This window comes from Nomascus leucogenys, chromosome 6, assembly GCF_006542625.1.
Source record: "Nomascus leucogenys isolate Asia chromosome 6, Asia_NLE_v1, whole genome shotgun sequence".
Lineage (NCBI taxonomy): Eukaryota > Metazoa > Chordata > Mammalia > Primates > Hylobatidae > Nomascus > Nomascus leucogenys.
Genome location: NC_044386.1, coordinates 60,930,842 through 60,941,194, shown reverse-complemented (window position 1 = coordinate 60,941,194; position 10,353 = coordinate 60,930,842). Strand labels below are relative to the sequence as shown.

At 45.3% G+C, this 10,353-nt stretch overlaps 1 pseudogene; it reads right to left on the bottom strand.

Moving 5' to 3' along the window:
• Positions 1 to 9,444: 9,444 nt before the first annotated feature.
• On the bottom strand, positions 9,445 to 10,011 carry LOC115835484 (annotated as a pseudogene).
• Positions 10,012 to 10,353: the final 342 nt, after the last annotated feature.

The window sequence follows — 10,353 nt, the reverse complement described above, 5'->3', positions numbered from 1 at the left end:
TTTACCCAACTTGCTGCAGGTTTTGATTGTGTTTGGTTTGTGTCTTTGTCGTTAATTGGTGGATATTGATGCTCACCTTTGTCTACTTTCCTCTCTCATAGGCTCACATCCTTAGCTGGGGTGGAGGGAGCAGATTCACCCAGAGGCCGAATCTAGATGCTAGTGTCACGGACCTTTCCGGGATATCATCCAATCTTCCTCTCAATGTGATTATCTGGCTGGACTTAAACTCCAGGGGCAGCCTGAGAGGGAAGGGAAATTCCCTCAAAGAGAATGTGCAGGGACCTGCATGCATATGAATGCCAGATTTTCTGTAGCGTCCTTCTACTGAGCTCTTCAGCTCATCACTGCCTGATCCTTGCTTCAACAGAGGATTCATCTACAGAGGAGAACTCATAGAGGCAAAGGGAATCACAGGATCAGCCCTGATCTGTCATTGTGAGGGGACAAGGAGGACCAAGTTCAGGCAAGGTAATTTACTGCGCCCTGAACCCTCTAGCAGGAAAGCTGTGCCAGCCTCAGCCTTGGGGTAGGGCATTGGGGAGCAGAGAGAGATGAGGAGCTTCAAGGGTTCAGGAAGGAGGAGCCTGTGGTGCCATTCCTGCCAGTGGCCCAGCAGTGTCCCCCAGACTTGGCTGGGCTGCTGCCTCACCGCTGGGTTGCAGATAGAGAAAAGCAGATATTCAGCCTCACAGTAGCCCAAAGAGCAGGAGCCCACCAAGCATCACCTGATTATTTTTCTGTTCTCAGTGCTGGAGAGATAGAGCTGCCTCTGTGACTCCCGCCAGAGCCCAGGGGCAGCAGAGTCCTCAGAATCCAAGCACCGCCGGGCGCGGTGGCTCGTGCCTGTAATCCCAGCACTTTGGGAGGCCGAGGCGGGTGGATCACAAGGTCACAAGATCGAGACCAGCCTGACCGACATGGTGAAACCCCGTCTCTACTAAAAATAGAAAAATTAGCTGGGCTTGGTGGCGTGCGCCTGTAATCCCAGCTACTCGGGAAGCTGAGGCAGGAGAATTGCTTGAACCTGGGAAGTGGAGGTTGCAGTGAGCTGAGATCGTGCCACTGCACTCCAGCCTAGTGACGGAGTGAGACTCCATCTCAAAAAAAAAAAAAAAAAAAAAAAAAAAGAATCCAAGCACCATGGCCAGAGGGGCCACCAGAGCAGAGAAGTCCACGGGAGGTGGAGATCAGGCTGGGCTCTTAATGTGCTGCTTAGAAGGGCCACAGGCTGCCTGGAGGAAGGCACTGGAAGCAGGCCCAAGAACAGTGGGGTTGGTTGGGTGGGGCCAGTCTTTCTGGTCGAGGAGCTAAGCAGAGTTGGGGGTCAGCTGACTCCTGGCAGCACAGGCATCCCTCTCTCCCCCATGAGAATTTATAATAAGCCTCTTCCATAGAAGCTGACAGACACGGTGGCAGGCCAGTCTCCTAGAAGTTCTGCTGCCTGGGTACAGATGTCCAGTAATAAAAGAGAACTGTTCTGACAGATGAAAGAGAATGAGCTGGCCTAACTATGGCAGGAAAGCCAGGAAGGAAAACACTAGACCCTGTGCAACTTTTGGGGAGGGGTCTTTGATTTTTGCCCACTGAGACTATCCTCAGCCCAGGTACCAACAGATAAAAAAATGACTAGATGGAGGACTGGGGGAGCGATGGCCACAGAGGAGGAAGAGAAAAGGAAGGAGACTCATAATTGCAGCTCAGATGCTGGCCCTCCCTGAGACCTTTCTCAGCTACTGACTAGTTAGCCCTTTCTTCCTCTGAAGTCCCATGGTTCCTAGTGCGTACTTCTAGGAGAGCTTTCAACCCATGCTGTTACTTGTCTATCCTACAAACTGAGGCTTTCCAAACGCAAGAGCCAGGTCTTGTTCCTCTTTGTACTTGGTACATAGTAGTAGCAGGTGCTTGATAAATGTTGAATCAGTGGAGGGCCTGATGATTGATCGGATGGAGGGAGAGGTATGTGTGTAACACGTGTGAATGGAAGGACAGATGACCAGGTAGAAAAGTAGTTGGATGGATAAATGGATGAATGGAATGATGGATGAGAAGAGGAACTTCTGCAGGAAGAGAAATCACAAATCTCAATGGACATCTGGTGGTTGGCATATTGCCTCTTAAAATGAGACAACTGGAAGGAAGGAGAGATGTTCCACTAAAGAAGCAATAGCAGGGGCTTGGGGTCCAGGATGGAAGAAGTGGTCAAGGCAGGGCTGGGTCCTGGGCTTGGCCTCTGATGGTTGTTAGAGTCTCTTGCTTATAAAGGAGACAGAGCAAGCAGATTCTGGCATTCTGGTCCAGGCTCTGCCACAGGCTTCTGATGATCTCCAGCAAGTCCCTTCTCTGAGTCTCAGTCTTCTCACTGGTCACTTTCATCACCTTATGTGATCTTGCAGACCACATGAGGAAGGGAGTTTTGCACAGCATAAAACTCCACACACGGAAAAATGGAGTGCAGCAGTGGCATGAGAGCTTAGGAGTCAGGAAGTCCTAGATTCAGATTCTTGCTCTGTTGCTCTGGCACTTATTGGCTGGGCCGACTGAGCAAGCCTTTAAACCTTCTGTTTCCTCACAAGTGAAATGAGCAAAATAATATCTATCTTGACGAATTGTTGTGAGGTTTCAAAATAAGTCACAGAAAGTGCCTGACATTCAATAAATGGAAGCCAATATTACATACAATGGATTGATCAGGGCTGCTGTGTGTGCCTGTGCAGCTTATACCAGGACACAGGCTGGGTCTCCAGAGGAAGGAAGGAGCACCTCCTCATTCTCACAAAGGTACTATCTGCTCTCTGAATTCTGCATCTAGGGGGCTGCCTCCAACAGGGCTAGGATGGAAAGCATCACCTTCAGCTCTAATTCCTTACCTTCCACGGAGAAGTCTGAAGGCCAGACTCTGAACTTGGCTGATGACCTAATCTTGTTGGGCTCAGACATCTTCCTCCCACAGTGTGAAGATCATGATGCCGCCATCTGAGGCAGGGGAGCCCTCTGTATCTGGGAGTACTGTTCACACTCCTTAAAGAGCCAGGCAGAGTGGGAAGGCTCCAGCACCCAAAATCCTGCCACCATCCCATGCCAGAAGCCTGTCATTCCACCGTTCTACGGCATTGTTCTCTTGGTTTAGGAAATCATCCCCACGTACATGCAAAAGTCAACTCATCATAGTAAGGAGCCACCACTTGCCGATTACTTCTTTGTGCCAGACCTTGTGCTAAGAGGGGTCAGTACACTTTTTTCCTTTTCTTTATTTTGAAGATGCCCATTGAATTACTTTTATAACTATTTTATGACAGTGAACATCCACGACTTAGATTCACCGTTGAACATTTGCCATATTTCTTTTGTCTCTCTATATATGTATGGTAGGCTAAACCATTTGAGACTCCATTATAGACATCATGATGCTTCATCCCAAAAAACTTCTGCATGTGTCTCCTAAGGAAAAGAACACTCTGCTATCTAACTGAATACTGTACTCAAAACTAAGGCATTTTACATTAATACAACAATATTATATAAGTCCACATTCAAATTTTCCCAATTGCCTGAATAATGTGTGTTATGATTTAAAAAAAATCCAAGAATTAGGTGGGGTGTGGTGGCTCATAACTGTAATCCCAACATTTGGGGAGGCCAAGGAGGGCATATCGCTTAAGGCCAGGAGATAGAGACCAGCCTGGGCAACTTAGTGACACCCTATCTCTTAAAGGAAACAAAAAATTCAGCTTTCAATCAAGGGTCATGCACTACATTTTGTTGTCATGGCTTCTCAGCCTCTTCTAATCTAAAACAAGCCTTCATTTTATTATTATTATTTTTTGGTCTTTCATACCATTGCCATTTTGAAGCATTCAAATCTGCTGTTTGCAGAATATCCCTTAATTTAGATTTTCTGATGGCTTCCTCATGTCAGATTCCGGTGGACCTGCACATTTCATCCTCATAGTAACTCTGATAGGTTTTTTGACTTCATTTTATGGAAATGGGGGCTAAGGCTCAGAGAGGGCTGCCCCATAGCTATTAAGAGGCTGCCCTGGGACTGGATGCTGGTAGTTTGCTTTGTGCACTCATATCTCATGCAGCTGTAATGTCTTAGCAGATGGGTCCTTTTTATGATGGCTTCATTTATCAGCCCCCTTTAGCACCTTGAACAGCCCCCTTTAGCCACAAATGAGCAGCAGAGCTTGACAGGGTCTGGCTTGGGAGAAAGAAGGGTAATCCAGGGGAGAGGACACCTGCAACATACTATCTGCAGTGAGCCCTCGCCTCCATAGTCAGCCCTGTCTGGAACCCCTCCACCCCAAGTGGTCTTTTTAGGCTACCTTAGAAATAAGACTTTTTCTGCCCCTTCTAGACCTCCAGGGAAAGTGATGCATCACATCACACACACACACACACACACACACACACACACACACACACACACAACTTAGGATGTAACAATCCTCTGGGTACAGTCATCACTGAATTCTGTCCTGTTGCCTAGCAACCCTAGGACATTTCCGCCCTTTCCAGCCAGAGAGTGGGTGGAGGGGGCAACCACATGGCTGGCTGTTACCTTCTTACTCCGGGGGGTCTCCTCATGATCAGTTGCATAACGGCCACAGTGGTCCTTGCACTCTGGGGAGTTACCCTCCTACTCCCAGGGGATGAGCAATCTCTTTAAGGTCTTTCCTTCCTGGGCTGGGAGCCACACAAGTGTGCCATGGAATGTGCAGCTCCTCCCTGGGCAGAGTGCCTGAGAGCTAAGGGGAGGATGACACCTCCCCCTGCAGTGACTCTTTAAGAGAAAAGGGTAAAAGGAGAAAATCCAGGTAAGAACCTCATCATGCCAGGAGAGTTAAGCTTCTCATAGAATGGTTCCACAGACGTTCAGAGACCTGCTGGCCAGGAGTGCTGGGTTTGGGGCCTGGCCATGCTTCTCCATGAAAGGAGAGAGATGGATGGCCCATACGCCTGGGCAGATCCTAATTATCCAAGCCACAGTTACTCTTGAATACATGTGTATTACTTTAACCATCTTATCTGGGTAAGGTTTAGGCCAAGCATCATTACCTGGGGTGTTCAGGACCCCTTAGGGGTCTGTGGACAGAATTCAGGGCATTGGTAAAGTTGGGGGAAAAGTTACCTATTTTCACTAACCTCTTCTGAAATATATAAAATATTTTATGAAATAGTAAAATCTGTGACTTTATAGAAATCATAGATATTTTTATATCACTTTGCAGTTGTTGAAATGTCAATTATACTCACCACCACTTAGAAAGTATGGAAATTATTAAATCTGTTGCTAGATCCTTAACACGTTCATAGGTATAGTAGTCCCCCTCTGCCCACGAGGGAAATGGTTCCAACAGCCCCAGTGGAACTGTGACTAGTACCAAACCCTACGTATACTATGTTTTTTTCTATACATACATACATACGTAACTATGATAAAGTTTAATTTATATATGAGACATGGTAAGAGACTGACAACTATAACCAATAATAAAATAGAGAAATTTATATATATATATATATTTTTAGATGGAGTCTCTCTCTGTTGCCCAGGCTGGAGTCCAGTGGTGCGATCTTGGCTCACTGCAAGCTCCGCCTCCCGGGTTCACGCCATTCTCCTGCCTCAGCCTCCCAAGTAGCTGGGACTACAGGTGCCCGCCACCACGCCCGGCTAATTTTTTGTATTTTTAGTAGAGACGGGGTTTCACCATGTTAGCCAGGATGGTCTCGATCTGACCTTGTGATCCACCCACCTTGGCCTCCCAAAGTGCTGGGATTACAGGCGTGAGCAACCACGCCCGTCCCCAGAGAAATTATATTGTAATAAAAGCTATATGAATGTGATATATCTCTCTTATTCTCAGAATATCTTATTGTACTGTATTCTTGTGTACTTTTCTTCTTGTGAAGAGAAAGGGACAGTGCGGGATGGTGCCAGGTTCCATCATGCTACTCAGAATGGTGTGCAATTTAAAATTTATGAATTGTTGGCCGGGCGCGGTGGCTCACGCCTGTAATCCCAGCACTTTGGGAGGCCAAGGTGGGCGGATCATGAGGTCAGGAGATCGAGACCACGGTGAAACCCCGTCTCTACTAAAAATACAAAAAATTAGCCGGGCGTGGTGGCGGGTGCCTGTAGTCCCAGCTACTCGGAGAGGCTGAGTCAGGAGAATGGCGTGAACCTGGGAGGCGGAGCTTGCAGTGAGCCGAGATTGCGCCACTGCACTCCAGCCTGGGTGACAGAGCAAGACTCCGTCTCAAAAAAAAAAAAAAAAATTTATGAATTGTTTATTTCTAGCATTTCCCACTTAATAGTTTTGGACCATGGTTGACTGCAAGTAACTGAAATTGCAGAAAGCAAAACCACAGATAAGGGGATGGGGAATGCTATACATATCAATATTGTATTACATAAAATATTTTTAATATCTTGATAACTCAATTTCAATATAATTAGTTTCATTTCAATATAATTAGTTTCATTTGCAATCTGATGTATTTTTTATGCGAAGCATTTTTCTGAGGCTTCACCAAACCACCAAAAGGGGCTGTGGTATAAAAAAAGGTTAAGAGCCTTGGGTTTAGGCTATGGAAGTTTTTGTCAAACGAGGACTCAAGGAAGTATTTTTGGAGTCTTCTAATTTTGAACTTTAAATTTTTTTTTTTTTTTTTTTTTTTGAGACGGAGTCTCGCTCTGTCCCCCAGGCTGGAGTGCAGTGGCGCGATCTCGGCTCACTGCAAGCTCCGCCTCCTGGGTTCACGCCATTCTCCTGCCTCAGCCTCTCCGAGTAGCTGGGACTACAGGTGCCCGCCACCACGCCCGGCTAATTTTTTTGTATTTTTTAGTAGAAATGGGGTTTCACCGTGGTCTCGATCTCCTGACCTCGTGATCCGCCCGCCTTGGCCTCCCAAAGTGCTGGGATTATAAGCATGAGCCACCGTGCCTGGCCCGAACTTTAAATATTGATGATAATTAAACAAATTATTATATAAAATTCCTGGTGGCTGGAATGACTGCCTTATACAGAGCACTGCCACTCCATTGCAGCTTCTGAGTTTACATTTACAGCTGAGGTGGTGCCAAGCAGCTCCACCCAAATTGTTCCATTCTGATTAGGAAAAAACAGGCTGAACTAATAAGTAATGGTGATGATATTTAAAAAATGGTGGAGAAGTTGAGCCCTTAGTAAAATGAAGTTGCTAAACTCAAAAAACCTGTACTCTAGCAGTCGGCACCATAGTCAGGTGGGTAGAATTCAGTTGCAGAAAACACAGTAGCATTTGCCATATAAAGTTAATGATGTTAATTTGAATTGTTTCTGTTGTAATTTTGTTTGAATTTGTAAGTTTTGGGTTTTTTTACTTAGCATATGTGTCCTTAGCTTCATGTTTGTGCTTGCTTGAGTACATGCCCAGAGATCTAGGCATTTTTTCTTATTCTTAAATTGGGGGTACTTTACTAACGCACGAGAAATGTTGCGCTCTGTTACTTACTGATAACTCTTTATGTTTTCCTCTTTATTTTTATTATTATTATTTTTTTGAGACAGAGTCTCGCTCTGTTGCCCAGGCTGGAGTGCAGTGGTGCGATCTTGGCTCATTGCAAGCTCCGCCTCCCAGGTTCACTCTGTTCTCCTGTCTCAGCCTCCCGAGTAGCTGGGACTACAGGTGCCTGCCACCACGCCCGGCTAATTTTTTTGTATTTTTAGTAGAGACGGGGTTTCACCGTGTTAGCCAGGATGGTCTCCATCTACTGACCTCGTGATCTGCCCGCCTCAGCCTCCCAAAGTGCTGGGATTACAGGTGTGAGCCATCACTCCTGGCCCATGTTTCCCTCTTTAGTTCACCCCTATTTCTTTTGAATGACTGAGTTCAGGTCTCAGACGTTAGAGTGACTTGATTTCCAAGTCTTCCCAGACACAGGATTAAGTAGCAAATTACCTAGTAATTTCTGGAGATGTCAAGTGTGTGATTCCTGGGTTTGTCCCAAGTCACTTTTCCACAGTATGAGAACAGAAGCATATTGGTGGTTTTATTACAGTAAGCCTTGTTGGACTGCTGTTTGAATTTCTCAAGGTACAGCTTCTCTGTCATGTAAGCACCAAGCATGAGGTGAAGGGACAACAATGTCACGCTGCCAAGGGGACAAGTTGGGCTGAACATGTTGTACATAAATATTCCCCTTCCCTAGTCTACTTCTGGGAAAGCATTTATGTTTTCTACAATTATATTCATATATATATAAATATAATATATAAATATCTGTGTGTGTGTATATATATATATATATATTTTTTTTTTTTTTTTTTTTTTTGAGACAGAGTCTCGCTCTGTCACCCAGGTTGGGAGTGCAGTGGCACAATCTCAGCTCGCTGCAAGCTCCACCTCCCGGGTTCAGGCCATTCTCCTGCCTCAGCCTCCCAAGTAGCTGGGACTACAGGCACCCACCACCACGCCCGGCTAATTTTTTGTATTTTTAGTAGAGACGGGGTTTCACTGTGTTAGCCAGGATGGTCTCAATCTCCTGACTTCATGATCCGCCCGCCTCAGCCTCCCAAAGTGCTGGGATTACAGGCATGAGCCACCATGCCCAGCCGATATATTCTTTCTTAAATCTGTGGCCAGGCCTATAATTGTTATAATGAAAATTAGAAAACCTACAAAATGTCAGAGGATTAAACTTTAAAGTCTGTCTCAAAGGACTCACAAAGTAGTGATTCACTTTGACCCCCTCAAAGATCAAATATCAAGCAATTTGCCAGTTAGTGTTTTTAAATGGTGTGTAGCCCTTATTGGACTCTAAGTGCCATTCAAGATGGCATTGTCATTCCCAGAACTGCAGACTCCTCTCTGTCCTGCTCCCCAGCTAATCTTTTGAACATCCCAGCTGCTCACATTGCCCCTCCACAACATGGTAGCTTTTCCAATTGTTCTGGTGACCTCACTGTATGTTTCCGTGCTACTCAACAGCCTGTGGAGTGGCGGCCAGCCTTGGACAGTGCTCTAGTCCCATGGCTGTGCCCTTCTTTGGGGGCAGCTTCCTCTTGGCATTGCCCCCTCCCTGCCCTCAGGAGACACTCTCTTCTCTGCTATCTTCCTCTGTGGTGTCGTGTCCTTACTCAAAAATACAAGTCTGTGTACCACCACACCTGACTCCTTGATATCGGGTGGTTTCTCTTCTGTCGTTCCAGCTCTTGAAGTGTCTAGAAAGCTCAGTTTTACATTCCTTTTCTAGAAGAAACCTGGAAAATAGGTCTTCCAGGACCTGGCTGGAGGATACAGCTTGAGGAACATCACCCAGAACAGCATTAAAGGATGTTTCTTTTTTTTTTTTTTTTCCCCAAATCAATAGGTCTTTTATTGCATCATTTAAACATCACAAGTAGGTTTTAGGAGTCATCTGACATCTTGCTTCTGTAGCTGGACAACTCTTAGATCTTAGTCATCAGCCTGCTGAACAGTTCGTTTTTCAGAGACATATATGCCATCCAAAAATTTCCTGATATCCTTGCTTTTAACTGTTGTGGCTGGCTGAATTTGAAACAAGCTCAATCTTATTTCCTTTAAGGATTAATTCATCTTTCTGGGCTTGAGATACTGAACAAGCAACACCTGGTCTCATCTGAACCCTGCGGATGTATTTTTCACCCAAGAAATTTTGGATTTCAACAAGAGACCCATTCTCCTGGATAATGATGTTGATGGGGAAATGAACATACACAGACCTCATCTTGTAACAGAAGCCCAGTATAACACCCTTGATCATGTTCTGTACATGACTACAGATAGTCCGAATGGTAACCAGTGCCTTTCTGTTACTGCACCATTTGTCAACTGGGAGCCTCTTTTTTTTTTCTTTCCGAGAAGACTGAGTTCTACATTGATGTGATTGAAGTTCCTCCACAGGGTTCCTCTGGGGCCTTTCACGATAACTGTGTGTCCTTTCAGAGTAATGTCGACATTTTCTGGAATGTCGATAGTCTGATTGCTGAAAATGGTCTTCATTCTCACAGTAGATGCAGCAAAGAAAGGATGTTTCTAGACCGTGGTTTTGTTTTTGTTTTAATTGTGATAAAAAAACATGTAACATCAATTTACCCTCTTAACAATTTTAAAATGTACAGCATAGTATTAATACATACACACTGCTGTACAGTAGAGCTCCATAACCTTTTCATTTTGTATGACTGAAACTCTATTCCCATTGAACAATTCCCCATCTCCCCTCCCTCCCCACCATCCCCTGGCAACTACCACTCTACTTTGTTTCTATGAGTATGATTACTTTAGATACCTCATATAAGTGGAATTGTACAGTATTTGTCCTTTTTGACTGGCTTATTTTGC